Source organism: Dermacentor variabilis, chromosome 4 (assembly GCF_050947875.1).
Source record: "Dermacentor variabilis isolate Ectoservices chromosome 4, ASM5094787v1, whole genome shotgun sequence".
Classification (NCBI taxonomy): Eukaryota; Metazoa; Arthropoda; class Arachnida; order Ixodida; family Ixodidae; genus Dermacentor; species Dermacentor variabilis.
In genome coordinates, this window is record NC_134571.1 from 56986860 (window position 1) to 57004053 (window position 17194).

The 17194-nt window shown below is 45.9% G+C and overlaps 1 protein-coding gene across 5 annotated transcripts in view; it reads left to right on the forward strand.

Moving 5' to 3' along the window:
• LOC142579192 (gamma-aminobutyric acid receptor subunit beta-like) overlaps nt 1-17194 on the forward strand; it is a 227596-nt gene that overhangs the window by 53675 nt on the left and 156727 nt on the right. The gene's annotated exons all lie outside the window — the stretch shown is intronic.

Here is a 17194-nt window from a genome sequence, read left to right on the forward strand (position 1 = left end):
AATGCACATCAATGCATATAAAGCAATATTCGAAGCACATCTGCCCGACTTACTTTTGTGAACGCTCAGCACAAATGACTTTGCCATTAGTTCGGTGAGAAAATTCTAGCTTTTAGTACGAAGCACGGCACCTCGTTTGTGCTGAAATATCTTGCTTAGTTTCTTTTCCTTTTTCTTATATTTTTTGACAATTCTGTCATGGGCATTTAAAAGCTAAAAACAACTTTGAAAGCTAAAGCAGAAAGACGACAAGACGAATACAACTGCGGGCACAACGTCTGCGATAGGGAATACTCAAAATGTGAGAGAATGAAGACGTGGCTTTAGATGGAACGATGTTGAGTTGCAGAGGGCGTTGTCGAAAGGAATCTTCACGCATTATTTGTAGCGACGGCGCAAAAGACCACATCAGCCGATCCATCATGGCGTCGTCGGCGTGTCCTTAGCGATTTCTCGCCATGATGGACGCGGGGAAGACCAGAAAGGCTACGCGTACCGAGTGACTCGGAATAATAAGCCACATCAGCCGTTTGAAAGGTTCACCAGAGAGAGACGAAAAAAAAAAAGCTGAATCAGCTCAGCGCGCCCCCACGATGCCCTCAGGCTACGACTGGAGGTCGAGGAGATGTAAGTAAGACAACAGAAGGAGTGAAATGAAACAAGAATGATATATAAATAAAGATAGTTATGCTTAAACAGGCCGCGGCGACTCGAATAAAAAAAAGATCAGACAGCTGAACCAAGAGGAAAGAAAGAACTGCTCAGGTTGCATCTTTCCCGCAAGTCACCCTTGACGACAGGGGAAGAACTTATTGGATTATTGCACACAGAATTTACCTGTTTATTTCAGGTTATGCGTACGACGTCCTTCATTCCTTTTTTACGTGTCGTTCATTGCCTTATTTCACGCAATTTCTGCCTATATTCTGCTACACATGTCACGAAAGCCTTGAGGAAAGACGAAAGCTGCTTGATCTTGAAGTCTCGTATAAAGAACCCTAGTTCTAGCTACGCGGCTGCTAGACTTATAATCGTGTTCGTACGCGAAGAACACGCTGCTGGCAGTACCGATGTCGGCAGGAAGGTTTACGCAGGATGCCACTCACCCTGGAGAAGGACTGCATGCGCAAATAGAAGAACGGTAAAACGGGCACAAATACAAAAGAAGGAAGCCGATAATACCATGGAAATAACAACAAGAGCAAAGAACAAGAACCTGTAGGAAGGAATAGGGAGGAAAGAAGGCGGGAACAAGAAAGGGCGGGGGAGCACACGGGCGCTCCTGGTCAGGACGTGCTGCGACTTCCAAAGTGGGACGGCGTGGCCCGAAGACGTGCCGTGCGCACGTGCGTGTATGTGTGTGTAAGTGTGTGTGTGTGTGTGTGTGTGCGTGTCTGTGTGTGTGTGCGTGCGTGCACATTTCGCGCGGCGCGCTGGCAGATGCCTAAGCGGCCCGTCTCCGCCCCCCGCCGCCTCTATCCCCGCAAGCCCTTCGGACATACAGCGCAGCTCGCTGGCACGACGGGCGCGGCCGTACGATAATACGAAAGTCAATATCGGCGCACCCGGTGACTTGGTCCCCCTCTTGGGCTGCTGTTGCTGGTGCCAGTGTGCAGCCAGCGAAGAACAATATCGATTGGCAACGGTTTGGACTGACGGCAAGCTCTTGCCTCACCACCGTCCAACCCCTTTCTCTTCTTTACCGTTTCTGTCATTCTTTCTGTTTACTTCGCCTCGTGTGTGAGAGCGCACGCGCGCGCGTGTGTGTAGACGTAGTTATAAGTCTGCCAGTTTTATGCGCATCTAAATCATGGCTCTCTTCTCTTGCAATGCGCCTCTCTTATTTTTTTTTTGTCTTCCCTGCCTATCCTGGATGTCGTTCCATCGTCCATGTTGTCCCGAGCCGAGATCAGGAATTCGGGATGCAATATGAGCCTAGCGCCGCCGGCTCGGCCATCGCGGCGTGTCTTTTAGCGCACGGGGATGGGGTCTCGAAGATGGACCGTCCGCCTCTTTCCCCTCCCCCCCCCCCTCCCTGGGCCAACTCGAGCATTCCGACGGCGCCGCCCGCCTGCCTTGACAGCGATGGCTGCAGGAGACGTGGGCTCGGCGCTGCCGCTTCGTCGCAACCGCGATCAATTTAAGCTGTCGCCCCAAGAGTACATCCTGACCGAATACATATCAGCGGCCGTGAAAAGGGCCGACTTTGCCAGCCGACGCCGTCGGATTTCGGTAGCGCGATGTCACTGAAACCCGCCGTGGTGCTAGCCCACAGTGATAACTTCTCTGTGCTTTTCTTTCTCTCTCGTTTTGTCATTCTTCTCATGGTATTGCGAAGCTTTGGTGTTCTTTTTGGTACAAAACGTCGGTCAAATGATTCTCTGGCGCCATGTATTAGTAGTCATAAATATACTTTTTCTTGGTATAATACTTGATATAGACGTTCCCTCGCGTTTACCGAGATAGACCAACGTATGTAGTTGGTTTATTTTCATTTCATAAGGAAAAGAGAAAGGAAGGAAATTGCCGCTGGCTGCAGTATGGCTGCCTATAGCTTGGGCTGCTGACACGTGAACGGTGGTCAGTTGATGGATACTGGAGTAGAGGGCTGGGAGAAAGAACTACCAGACAGTATGTGGTACTATGAGGAAACTATATGAAATTAAAGCAACGGTCATTAGTGATTTAGATTGAGTACGGGTGATAGGGTCACTGTCAGGCAGAGAATATCTGCCTTTAACCCTGTCATTCATGACCAAGCTGGGCCTAAAATAATAAAGGAAAGAAATACCGACATGCAATTTATACAAGGCGGTTGTGTGGAAGGAGATTGGAAAAGAAAGGTAGCGAATGGCTTTATAGGGCGCCAAAATCTGCCCCAAGTGCGAAAATGCACAGCGCTCAGGGCCACTTGCGCTGTTACATTGTTCAACAATGTGATAAGGAAACAACCATATATAAAATGTGTGACGAAAGTTTGCTGCGATGCCATTTCTCCAGTTTAGCCCCTACGTTTTCTCCCAGTGTTCCGTGGAGGCAAGGCATGCCGCCTTTCTAGCAATTACTGAGTTCAATGGCAGACGTAACTTTGCAATTATTTAGTCGCCCCAAGTTACTACCACTGCCCAAACGTACTTCTGACAATGTAGCTCAATTACAGAAGCGGTTGAGCTCTCTCTGAATCACCTGAAGTGTATAATAAGCGTTCAAATTATTTCGTTCCTATTTTGAGTCATATGATTGGTTCCGGTGTGTAGGTAAAAACGGTACGCAAATATCCAATTATTGTTACGTGTTCAGGAACGTAGGAAAGCATTTACGTCTGTGAACAGAAGTTTCACGCATGTGCTTGAATAACGCTGGCACCCCATGTGACGAAGTTGTTGCTGGGGCTCGTTCACATCGCCATTAATTATATCCAAAATTGGTTGGTTCGTTTTTGTTTTCCTACGTTGCCTGTTTTTACAAGGATTGCAATGCGAAACTTCTAGGCATACAAGCAACAGAAACGTCAATCTAATTAGGGTATCACAACGCTGGTTATTTTCAACGCGAAATGTGAACGAAGAATTGAACCACTCTCAGAGCACCGTAATGCAGAAAAAAAAAAGAAATTGAATAATAGAGAAACATGGGTAAATTCAGAACGACAGCATACAGAAAGGACGACTACTGAAAAAAAAAAGAATAAAAGGCATGAATGTTGAACCCCAGTTTTGCGCTCAATTCAATGTTTCCTGTTTCTTATTGATCCTGCTCCACCAACTTCATGCTTCCTTCTGGCCTATGTTTTAAAGGATCGACCCAACTTGGGCGTAACTCAGGCTGGAGGACGGGTTGTCTCCGTTTGCACAGCCTTCGGTGCTTCCTCGGGCGCAAATAGAAGGAGACGCCACCGCAGTAATGATATCGTATTTACGGACAGCTTACGTCTTAAACTTGGACAAGACGTCAGGTCTCTGCGCTTGTTTCGGAATAGGCGGAGAGAGCACGTTCTTCTGTCCACACGTGCGTGCGTGTGAGCGTGCGTGCGTGCTTTCTTGCTTTCAGGCTTGCTTGCTTGCTAGCTTGGGTGTGTGTGTGTTCACGCGTTCTAAACTTTATGCTGGCATTGCCACTGCTTTCATTTTTATTTCTTTGCAAACTTTGTACGTTTGTCTTCCAGACTGCCTCTGCATTTCAGCCACGCCACTACGGCTTACATACGAACCGGCTAGTGCCGCAGGCAATGGCGGGATCAAAGCCGTGCTGAACGTGCTGTCACCAAAAAAAAAACAAGCGTGGAGAGCGTAGGAGGACGGTTTCTACGCACTTCTGGTGCTACGTTAGCCTGTGAATGCTTTTATTTTGCTGTTCTTGCAGCTGCTTGTGTTCGAGGCAAGTTTCATGATCGCTATAGAAACGGGAGGAAGCAAGGAAAAAGAAAGAAAGACGGATTTAGTGCGTATTGCGTATGGAAACAGCTGTGCTCCGGAGCGGTGAGAGCCGCGAGGATGCTTTTTCGCGCAAATGCAAATGCACGGAAGCCCCCAACCGGAAGATTGCCACGGGTGCACACGAGGGGGTCGGGCACGCGCGGTAGTCGTCGCGCTGCGTTACGGGCGTACAACGTGACCGCAGGGCGCTAGTTGCGAAACTCGAGACTGTCAACGCCGTGGTCGTGGCCGATATTGGGTATGCTGAAGAGCAGCCGGTCTTTATCGCCGAGGAAAGCGGAATAAAAGCTGACGACTAGTAATGCAAACTGCGAGCTGCAGGATTCACGCATGCGCATCCGGGAGAGCAACCTCGGAGGAATCGGAGCGAATTGGTGTCGTCGTTCTTGTGAGGAAGGGGTAACGACATCCGTAGCCTTGCGGGCTTTCTCATTTCGATTCGGCAGTGGTTTGTCTATCACCATTTGTGTCAGCGAGAATTGTGATAGTCTTCCGTGCATCTACTTTGAAGTCAGAAGGATTCCTTTGTGCTTCGAGCCTGTGCCGGATTCATAAAGGTCTGCTGATGGCTGGAAACAGGAGGCAGACGGCGTCAGGAAGTGCTAAATTAGTGCAGCCTCGCTTCGTGCCTCAGTGAACTTTTTCTTTTTTTTTTTTCTTGGCATGCAGTTCTAAAGCAGAACGACATTCGACAGTTAGACCGCACAGGGATTTAGGTACCTTAAACGAAAGCACTCTGGGGAAGCTAAATGTACACGTTACTCTGCAAGGATCAGCACCACTTGCGTTGGATCCACACACGTGCAACGCACCCCATATTCTGCATCAAGATGTGGGCTGATCGGGGAATCCAAAATGAAAGTAATAAAGCTCCGGCGGCTTTCCGCAACAAGCTTAACCAATGTTCTAAATCTAACAGGCAATCCAATAAATTTTCATCGACATTCTCCACCGCATGTACTCGTAATATCAAAAAAATTACTAACGTTACGCGACAACGTCTATTATTTCACTAGGAATTGTGAAATTTTCAGTTTATCACGAGCGACTTGCCCTTACGTATCAGCAGCGCTCGACAGAGAGTAACTGGGCGCTTTTCGAAACAGAAATGCTGCATTTAATAAGTATGTGAATTCCGACTATGACGATAAATGAAAGATTACGTTCTCCCTGGTTCAACAGTACTTTAAAGAGCTTCAACAATAATAAAAACAACAATATTTCGCTTAGCCAAATCTTTAAGTTCTCTTTCGGCCTCGAAAAAGAAATATAGAAGGAATCTGCTAAACAATACAACTCATTAAAAGCAGACATAAAACGGGATTTCTTTTGTACTACTGTTCCATAGATCTTACACTTTAACCCGCGGCGCTCTTGGAAAACAATAAAACCTGATAATAACAGCTCCATTTCACTTTGTGATAATTCACTCTGGCTCAGCCATTTCTGAATTAGTTGTACCTGATGACTTGAACCTTGTATTTTGTTCAATGTTCACAAAATGATCTACTACTGAACTTCCAAAGCTTGAGCAGATGGAAGGCATTGATTTTAGGCCACACGGCATCGTTAAGGTTATAGATGTCCTGAAACGCTCATTTCTGTGGGATAGACGGAATGAATGTCAAAGTGTTAAGAAATCCGAAGCATATGTTTAGTTTGATCCTTTGTACCCTTTGACAACAATCTCTTGACACAGCCACAGTTTCAGCAGACTGGAATATAAGGAAGGTCATTGCAGTTTTCAAGAAAGGTGATCGGTCTTCTCCGGTTATGTGCCGTGCCATTTCCAAAATTATGGAACACGTCGTCTACTCTCATGTTCCTAACTTCCCGAATTCAGTGAAGTTTTTTTTCACCCTAATCAACATGGCTCCTAAAGAAATCACTGGTGCGAAACGCAGTTATCTTTATTTATTTATTGGAACCTCGACTGTAACATTCCAACAGAACGACACATATCGAAAAGTCTTTCGTTGAGGTTCCACATTCTCACCTTTTGCTGAATTTGTCACGCCTAAACATTCATACACGTGTTTCTAAATGGAACCAATGTTTCTTTTTAACTAACCGAAAGCAGTTCGTACATGCTAACTATACATCTGCCATTTCCTCCGTTCTGTTTGCTGTACCTCGGGACACTGTTCTTGGCCCGCCGATGTGGAGTATGTGCCTACTTGAATATGAGTCCCGATGCTCTAGCTAGATGACGCACTGATGCTACTATAGTGAGACGGCCAAGTAGAAATATGATAAGGTGACAGCTCGTGCCATCGCGGTTTAGTTGGGACTTTATAGAAGTTGAGGTATTTGCAAACAGGCCAAGACACAATGTAACAAATGCGAGAAGACGCCGTCCGCCGTTTAAGATAAAGAGGTCGATTAAATGTCGCCGCAGATCTGAAGGAATCGTCATGTTACCCCCTGCGCTTTTTGTGGGCAAAAGCGTTCTTTGGATAGGCGATCTGTTCAAAAAAAAATAACCGCAAATGTCCGCCGTAGTTCCAATGCGGATGTGCTCGCGTGTATATGTAGCGTTGAGCGCTCGGCACGGCACAAAACGCACCGCCGTGCTCGGTGGGTGGGGTGCTCGCCGCTGCTTCCCACCATCAGCCACGGCGCTCTTTGATCAAACGGACACGTAGAGGACACGGGGAAACAATTTAACGCTACGACGGGCGCTGTCCGCGTCCACGACAGACGGCGCTGACTGCCCGCTGTGATTCCGCGCCGTTTTGTTTTCTCTTGGGCCGGAGGCAGGGGAATAAGCGGACGCGAGTCGCCCGCACGCACACGAAGAAAGAGAAAACACGCACGATATGTTTTTCCTGCCGTTAGATTGATGGTCTCGAACCAAACGGCTCGGAGATTCGGGCGGCACGGCTGCGACAAAGGGCCGCACGACGGCTGTCCCTCGTGGGAGGCATTCGAAGAGAGACAGAGAGAATGACAGCGAAGTGAAAGAAGGCGCAGAGTGAACAAACAGAGAATGCTGAGGGCATATAAACTGCGGCGGGCAGTTTTCGCTGAGCTCAACGCAGTGGAAGTTCTTTTACTGCCCCGGCCGGTTGATAACGGCAGGGAGGAAGTTATTTTCATAGCGAGTGCGTCAGGAGGCCGGATTTCAGTTTTGTTTCCGCGTTCCTCTCCATAGTGAGGGCCTTGTTTGAATCGTTGCAACAATTTTCCCCAGCTTTCTTGTAGCCCCCGCTTTATTATCTCTTTCTTTTTTCATAAGGAGCATGTTGCAGCGGGACACTCTTTTCTTGCTCTGACATACGTGTTGAGCGTAATTTGTCAGGCAAAGAATGGAGCACTAGCTGTCTGCAGTAGTTATTCAGAGCTTAGGCAGAGGTAGTACAGGTGAAATGTCTTGATAACCTCGTTAGAGCAAATCGATTGCTTTTAGCTAACGCGCCTGTAGAAATTTTTTTATTTTTTTACTCGGAGCAATTGGAAACTTTTTTGATGTGTGGTGTGCTTTGCTCTAGAACTTAGAGTTCCACAGAATTACATGGCATCCTTTCCAGACATGTTTTACATCGGTCGTCGGAACAAAAACAAATCACTTCGTTGTGCCGAGCATTCCTTTGTGTTGACAGTCAAATGGAATTACGTGGAAAGGCACGAGCATTGTTATGTTAGTCAAATCGTCGATAAAGCGTTATTCTGAGTCTAATCGAGAGTAAAACCAACGGCAATCCGATAAAGGGTGAAAGAAAACCAAAGAAGATAGGAGCTAGACTCCCAGCTTCTTTTTGTGTTTCGCATGCATCCCCCTTTCCCCCTCCCCCTGCTTACCGAAAGAAGCCCTTCACGTGCATTCTCCTTCAGATGCAGTTTTGTATAGATGGCGACGCACTTAATTGATTGTACTTATGGAAAGAGCTAGTATACTGTGGGTACGTTCGACCCGCTAAGAGGTTTGTAGTAAAATAACAATGAAGCCCTCTAATGGCTTGTAACAGGGACACGCATTGGAATAAAAAGCATCCGCCACAATTGTAGTCTACTGCAGATTGCTGTGCAGGACCCAAACCGTTTCAAGACAAATACACTTCCATGGACTTGTTCAGTGCATTCCCCAGGTTGCTTTCGGTGCCCGATTTCGAAGACCACTTAGCTACCATGGTGGGGCTTTTTCTTCTCTCAAAGTGTGCTTCACTAAGTTCGCCAAAGATATTGTTTAGGCAGTCGTCAGTGCATGTTAGACAATGAAAAAGAAAAATAACTGAAGAAACATAGCATTGATCGTTGTGGTACGCTATCAATGATACGTTATCGTTATCAATGTATCGACTATTCAGACTTGACTATCGAAACGCAAGCATTTGACGCCGGCGTTATCCTGTACACTCGGAAACATTACACCCTCGAAGGTGGATTAGATGTTGAAAGACCCGTCTTCCACTTTTACTTTATCTGAACGAATTGAAAATGGGTTCATTCGTTAGCAGAACATCCTTAGTGCACCCTCTCATTAACGTCGGGGTGCTCAAAGGGTGTTTAGTGTTAAACGTACACCTTCTAGAATATAAGGGTGCTCGGGCATCTCAACATTTCAAGCAAGTAAAAATCCATTCGTCTCTATTTTCCGGCGGTTTGCGCCCAGTCATTGTTCGAGTACGCCATGTGATCAAGATACTCTATGAATGTCAACGTGCTACTTCATGCCCCGGTGGTGAAGGGGAGAGAAAGAGCTTTGTCTTTTTTTTTCCTACCCAGCCTTTCGCTTTTCCCCACGGGCTTCGTTGAGACTGTTTCAGCTCGGTGTTGTATTATAGACCAGCTGTAGATTGTCAGCGAATTATAACGAGTCAGCCAATCCTAGGCGCATGTTCTTTCTGTGAATTGTTTCGTCTTAGTTCTGATTTACAGATAAACTGAACTATGCAAAAGGCCACAAAAGCCCTTCTGCGTTTTTTGAAGAACACTGGATTACATGAACGCTTGTGATAGTGGAGATTCCTCTGCGACTGACTGTGAATGGCTAACTATTATTTTTCTTTTCTCTCCTAATCTGTTCTTCCCTTTTCCCCTCCCCAGCATAGGATAGCCAACCGCGCACATCCTTGGTTAACCTCCCTACCTTTCCCTCTTCGTTTCTCTCTCTCTCTCTCTCTCTCTCTCAAAAACTGGTCGATCGCATTTCAGCAAATGTTTCATGTTGTTCAAAAATTAAAAGAAATTTCATTCAGTAATTTGCAAATACATGCAAGTTAAGCTCTTCCCGCCACCTAATGAGGAATTCAGCTGACTTTGTAGAAAACAGCCATCCGCGTTAGGCATATGCGCGTTCTTGTCCTTCAGTTTTAGCCGAGCTTCAGAGTTAATTGGGAGTACCTAGTCTAATTCCTCGCTAATTAGAGCTCACCAATCTTCTTTGCCTGTTTTCAGCTCGCTTTGTCTTGCCGAAAAAGAAAACAAGAATCAACCAAAATGCGAAGCCCAAAAAAAAAAATATCCTTACAGTCGACGTGTTCCGCCTATTGAAGCCTGCTCTAAATAGCAAGGTCTGCGATTGCATCGCGCTTTCAAAAATCGATTAGCACGTAGCCTAGCGGCCCTCAATTATTTTCGAATTTGCGCGAACATCCACGTTTGAACTACTTGGTGCACTGACGTTTCTAAGCATGGAAAGTAGTAATTACCTTTTTTATCATTGATGCCTGGATATAACGCTGTCTTAGAAAAACCAGTAAGAAAATAGTAGTTTGCGAGCCGACCAGTTTGCGAATATCTCAACACATATTTAACAAAAAAGTAAGTAAAGGAAATAGAATCTATTTGAAGAGATGACTTCGTAGAGATGAAGAAAGAATATATGTCTGGAAAAACCGTATTCAGTATCAAGACTTCATGATCAAGACTGGTTCCGTTTGTTGCGTGCCTCATGAAGCGTCCGTTCGCATGCTTTCATTTTTCGCTCCCTCTCGCTTTGCCCTTAATCAGCAAGAGTGCCTGTTTCACAGATCTGCAGTCACCGTCTTCGCCAGTGGCTCTGGCATTCTGGTTCTCAACGTGAAGTCGTGTGTTCGAGTTCCTCCCTCAGCGGCCGCGTACCGATTGGGTGGACTGTAAAAAAAAGAAAAAAGAAAAAAAATGAGACTTAGAAAGCAAGTTGCCCGCCGCAGAGGTTTCGTGGCTATGGAATTACGCTGCCGTGCTCGAGGTTGCTGGTTCAATCCCGGGCATGGCGGCCGCATTTCGATAGGGGCGAAATACGAAAATGATCTTGTACTTAGGTTTAAGTGCGTCTTGAAGAATCCCAAGGGGTCCAAATGTAGCCACAGGCTCCCACTGCGGCGTGCCTTATGATCACATCTTGGTTCTGGCACGTAAAACCCCAAAATATAATTCTCATTTTTGAAGCACATGAAACTAAGGGGATCGAAATTACTCCAGAGCACTTCGCTATAGTGCCCCTGTATGTATATATATAATCTGCGAGGTCAAATTCAATCAATCAATCAATCAATCAATCAATCATTGACCATACTGCCAGATAAATAAATTTGCTTTCACTTTGTAATGGCCTGAGTCATGTCACCGAGAAATTGAGATGTTCGTACGAATGGGATCTAACTGGTAGCGACCTATCTATATACGCAAACTGTTATGACGAAATAATAACGTTGTCGTGCCCAATTTCGTCTAGATGCGAATTTCGACGTACAGTCGGTAATACCATGGGGCACATTAAAATGTAAAGCTCATCTCCCCGCAGCAAAAACAAAAAAGAGAACCCCATTTAGAGTGAGGAACATGGACTAGCAGAAGAGAGAAAACTTTCAGGCTCGTAAATGATGCGTGCTGGAAGACGAAGGAAAAAGAAAAAAAACACGCACACACACACACGATGTGGGTAAAATTTAATGCACACGTAATTAGGGCAAGAAGAATACTGGGGCGTTGGCTGATTACCCTCGAAAGGCGAAGGAATGCACAAAAAGCAAGCACCCAGCCTATAATGCACTAGGAATGAGCTCGTTCGCATATAGTCTCATAAATTTGCCGCTCCGACGCCAATATTTTTTGAACCCATGCCATGCCTCGCTGTTATAGCTTTGTCGAGAGTGGCAAAAGTTATCGGGTGCATTGTACTTGCTTGACATTTATTAGGTATAAATCATCCACCAATAGTGGCAATATTGGCGGGACCCTGGGCGTATCCGTTTAAGGGGCATTGCGAAGAAACCACGCACGCCTTGCGAACTTCGTTTCCCTATAGCTAAAATAGTTACAACGCCGCTCTTAAGTGCCATACTTATTTTTCTGGCCAACCCACTTATTTACGACATACGCATTAACAAACCACCGCCGTTGGTAGCGAACTCGGTAACGCGTCTAGTAGTGAACCAAAAGAGTGCATAAATGTTTCATGTATTATTTCATAGCGAGATGTTCTCATACGTCATATAGAACATAATCTAATGTGGGGGGTCTTAAAGTATTAACACGCACAGGGCATGATTTGCAGCGACAGGTGCGTCGTTGATGTGGCGATCGTAATACAGTTTATCGCGTAGCAAGGCTTCAAAGAATTTGCCGCTAAATGTAACTCATAGAGCCCACAGGCCAAAGCTTACGGAGCAACGGGAGATCGTTACTTGGACGCTTCGGAAAAATGAGAGTACTGAGCCATGCCAGCACCTCCTTATTTCTTCCCGTCCTGCGGAACGCGATTCCTTCTTCGTTTACCTCTCTTCCTTGCGTTACCACGCGCAAAGCTCAAAACAAACGTGTTACAACGGCATCTCTGCTGTGTTTCAGACCGTTACGAGTTCAACAGCGCGAGCGTTTGACAGTGCGTAGGTTTGTCGGCGGTTTTAACTTCCTCCACATTGGCTAAGAGATCACTTTGTCTTTACTTTTTGGCTTGCATTTGCAACAGCTATCGAAGAATGCCAAAAACTCAACACAATGCCCTTTTATTTTATTTTAGATTTTTATTGTGTGTGTGTGTGTGTGTGTGTGTGTGTGTGTGTGTGTGTGTGTGTGTGTGTGTGTGTGTGTGTGTGTGTGTGTGTGTGTGTGTGTGTGCGCGCGCTTGCGCGCGTGTGTGTGTGTATGTGTGTGTGTGCGTGCGTGCGTGTGTGTGTGTGTGTGTGCGTGCGTGCGTGCGTGCGTGCGTGTGTGTGTGTGTGTGTGTGTGTGTGTGTGTGTGTGTGTGTGTGTGTGTGTGTGTGTGTGTGTGTGTGTGTGTGTGTGTGTGTGTGTGTGTGTGTGTGTGTGTGTGTGTGTGTGTGTGTGTGTGTGTGTGTGTGTGTGTGTGCGTGCGTGTGTGTGTGTGTTATGAACTCTAATTCACTTGAACTTTATGCTAATGCTAATTTGTGTTGGAACCAGGTATTGTAGGTTCTTAAGACTTCACTTTACCGGAACTTTTGTAAGAGTTGATTCTGACATACAACCAACAGCCTTCTCATTTTACGACAACTTCTTTCTGTGTCCCGCATAACATGGGAAACCGACATGCAGACTCTGTAGAAGCCAAAGGGAAGTAACAACGTCACTTCATACAAACCTGACGTCAGCGCCTTCGTATCCACCAGGCAGCGCTGCCTTTCTCATTGATCGCTGCCTACAAATGGGGCACTCGGTAGTTTAGATGTAATCTGCGAAGCTCCACACGTTCCCGGTAGTCATGGCTTTATCTTGAAGAGCTTTTGCTTTTGTTTATCGGGCATAATTTTGCGCCGTAGAAACAGCAAAACGTGCCAAAGACGTCCCACGAACGACCATGTCAGCGAGTCAAGGGATTTGTGGGGCTAGTGGTGAGGATTTATCACGGCTTCTCAAGGCAAATAGTGAGTGTGAGGGCTAACATAATTGCTGACATAAAGCTCGGCATATCTTAATGTTGAATGAACAAAGAAAAACAAAAATAAACAAAACGACAGTACAGGGAAGAGGTGAAGCTTATGAACTGGGCTTAAAGTGAGCACGCTATCGGTGTTAGTGTTTAGAACATGTAGCACAGACATGTGTGCTCACGAGTGGAATTCCTCGCACTCTAAGTGCTCAAAATGAATTATCAAGCAGCAAAGCTGATTGAAAAATAAGAAGAGGAGGTAGCCAAACATGCATAATTCTAAATGAAAACAAGAAAGTAATAATGGCGAACAACAGAAATGTTTGTCGCCTGGCATCCAACGGTCCAATGGTATCGCGCCGTAGCAGACTAGCAGACTCAATGAACAATAGTATTTCGGCATTTCGAACTGCTTCATAGCTGAAGTGTTCCTGCTCGGTCATTACCGCGCCAGGTTGTCGCTTAATTCATCTCTCTCTGTCTCTTGTTTGTTATTATTTCGTGTGTGTCCGTGGTGCGAAAACAAGTAGGAAAATATCTCTGCTCTCGTTCTGCTAGGGTTCAGCTCTTACTTGTAAAACACAGACGGCCCTTTCCTTTGCACGCGCTCGTTCTCTTCCTTTCGTGTTCTTGAGTGAAAAAAAATTTGCAATTGCGAAGAAACGAAATGATCTTTTTTTTCCTGCTACTCGCCAATTGCCGCAATGTCTTCGCCATCTAGACAGTCCCGGCTGACGCCTTAGAGCGACCCACTGGTGAAAGCAAAGCAATACAGCAGCTCTTTCGGCACAGATTGGTGAGAAGCAAAAGTAACCGAAAAAAAAAAGGTAATGAAAATGTGCTCGCACGCCTTTACGTTTCTTTGCTGCGGTTTCTCCTTCCCTTCTAAGATGCACCATCGTATTACATCTTGGCCCAAGGTATTTCTACTTTTTCCTTTCTTCATTTCTTCGCCCTTTTCTAAGAGTTCTTCATATCTATCTTTACACGAGCTTTCTACATTATAATCTCTACGTTCTTTCTCGTCACCGGCTGCAATTTCTTTTTTTTTCCCTTCACATTGCGAGGTACAGCAGCTGTGCTACACTGGCCTTTCTACTGCGGCTGTTGTTGAAGCTTTCTTTTTTGTTCTCCCTACCGGATTCTTTCCCCGAGTGCGCTGTGAAAACAAAATTTATGGCCCGCAATACGTCTGATGGTTGTTCCTGAGTTTCCTGTCGTATCGTAGAGAAAGGGAGTGCTAAAATATTAGTTGCCGCTTTGATCGAAATTGAGTCCACATGGAGGCTGCCTTTTAAAGTGACTCCTTTTATTTCAGTTTGTCCGTATTTCTTTCCGCTCCGTGTTATGAGTGCACTGGTTAAAATAGACGTACTCCTGGTTAACGGTGCGACCTTTAACATTTTCTTTCCTTACTTAACCTAGACGGAAGCGCTTCCGTTGGAATTACGCTCCCTCGACTGCTGCCGCAGTATTATTTTTTCTTTCATCACTAACGCAAAAAAGTGCTTCAGTTTTTTTTCTTCCTTTCATTTCTTATTCATGATAGAGAATAACTGCTTTTCGGCAATCTCTACCGCAAGAACTCAACTGCTTCCGCTATTCTCCATTGCTTTCGGTGTAAAGGCAAATGTTTTTCGAAACGGCGTTGCGGGAACACCAGTGCCGATACAGCGAATCACGCTGAGACTTGAAAGTTCTCGAGGTGAGAGTCAAATGTGAATCATGACTATTCGCTGACGTTGCGTTTTATTAACAATACCGAATGAATTGAGTGCCCCACTCCCCCACCCCCTTCTTCCGTGTATATTTAAGGTATCAGAATACGGCGCACAAAACACGACACGGGAACGAAAGGGCGGCATCATTTTCACCGACTTATTGCACGAACTAACTCGATCGCAAGAGATATTCGTAACATCCTTTCTTCACAGTTTCGCAGCATGGCATGCCTATCACTGATGCAAATACATTATTTTCTTTGTCTTTTTTTAGCTTAAATTGCTTCCCTTGAAGGCAGGTCCCTACTCCTGTCATTGGTGCTAATGCTACGAAGCATAGTCTCACAGGTGCAGGACCGCCAACGGCTCTGGTAAATGCAACGGCTAATTTTAACTTATCAGGAGATTACGTTCCCAGGTCTTTGATCCACCCCTATCCAAACACGGGCGCTGTAAAGCCAAGCTTGTGGCCCCTTCAAAATTCCGTGATGAGCCTTCAAGGGCACCAGTTTTCATTTTTATAAGAGTGGTAAATGTAATCTTTGAAGACACAGATCTTGCGTTATGTGAGACCTTACTGAATAATTGGATGCCTATGCTCGTGTTCCGTTCCAATTCATTGCCTCGTTGTCTCTCATGAACGAGGCAAAACTATTCGTCCCCCCATCACCCGCTCTAACTTGAAACGAAAGGCAAAGGAAGCGAACAGTGTACGCCACTAAAAGAATACCGTGGGAGATCGCTGTTGATACTTGTAAACTAATCCCGTTTGATTCCGTTTGATCCTCTGAAACAAATGGGCACGGTTCTGTTGCTTTACGACTAGATGATGCATGTAGCCGCTTTGAACTTTTCAAGTTGAAAGACGCGCAACAAGTCACTGAGTTTGCGCTTTGAAGTGGCTGCTCGAATAAATTATGCGCTTGTCAGTGCGCCCGAAAAAAAAAAATATTTATCCACCTAGCGTTGTTGCAGAGCCACGTTTGCACAACCGTAAGCACCGGACATACTCGATGCTATTAGTTCTCTGGCGAAACAGCTCGTTCAAGGGGGATTCAACGCACCAGTCGTTGCTGAGCCCAGCGTTGCTTCCTGTGCACGAAACAGGGACAATCATTTGCGGAACACCCTTACCCTCTGTCACATCTTTTTTTCGGATTGACTGCACGGCTCTCGGAACTGCTGCGTCGCTGCTGTACTTTCGCGAATATCTGCGTGCGTTGCTGCGTGTAAATGAGGTTCTACAGTTGGAATCGCGGTTGTGTATGGAGTCGTCGAGCGGCCGGCTGCCAACTGCGTCAGCGCCAACTCTGCTTCTGGGTTTGAACTCTGCTGGCTGCTGCGCTATGCGGCGCTCGGAGCACACGTATACGGCATGGCCACGCGTGGCCTCATCGCGGCCCCAGCTTGTAATGCGCTTTCTCCGGAGCCATGGCGAGCGAATCGGCGCTTTTGATTTGACGGCTGTGCGTGACACGGGTGCACTAGAAGCCGGTGGGCGTAAGCAGGGTGCTTTGCATTCCGCAAAAGCATCCGCTCTATAAGCACGTGTGCCAGGCCTCAGTAGACAAAGGAGCAAAACGAAAGTTTGTTAGTTTTAGTGCTTTGCGTTTCGTTTTTTTTTTTTTTTAAACAGGACAGTGACGACGTGTGAATGAGCTGTTCTTGACTACGTGAAAAAGAAATTGGGACCTAACCCATAGTATATTGTCAATGAGTACTTTAATGCATTTCTGTCAGTGTAAACATTTTTGTCGTCTCTGTGGAAATTCTGCTTTCGCGCACTGTTTTCTAACATATGCTATTATGGTTTTGTTCACGTATGTCGTGCTGTTTTTCTTCGCCTGTTGCTAAGCAGCAATTATGCGATAAGCAATTGTCGACGCCACATCAAGGCAACAGAAATTCGTAGGTATTCGTTTACTTATCGAAAGGTCACGCCTTTCCGTTGCGGTCTGGAGTTTGGAGCCCTGTGCGCTTCTTTTTTTGTGTTCGTGGTCATTGACTATTATTCTGTCAGGTCAGTGGTCCCCTGTCTTAGACAGCGGAATTTCAAAGGCGAGCTTATAACGGAATCAACTCTTAATATTAGCTCACACCTAGGTTCTAGTAAAAAGTTTTGACGTCGGTACCCATTTCCGGAGTACTCCTCGAACGTGGTGGCTCATCTGTAACGCTCCGCTATATCTCTGTCTGTTTAGGTTCAACAAATAAGCATCACG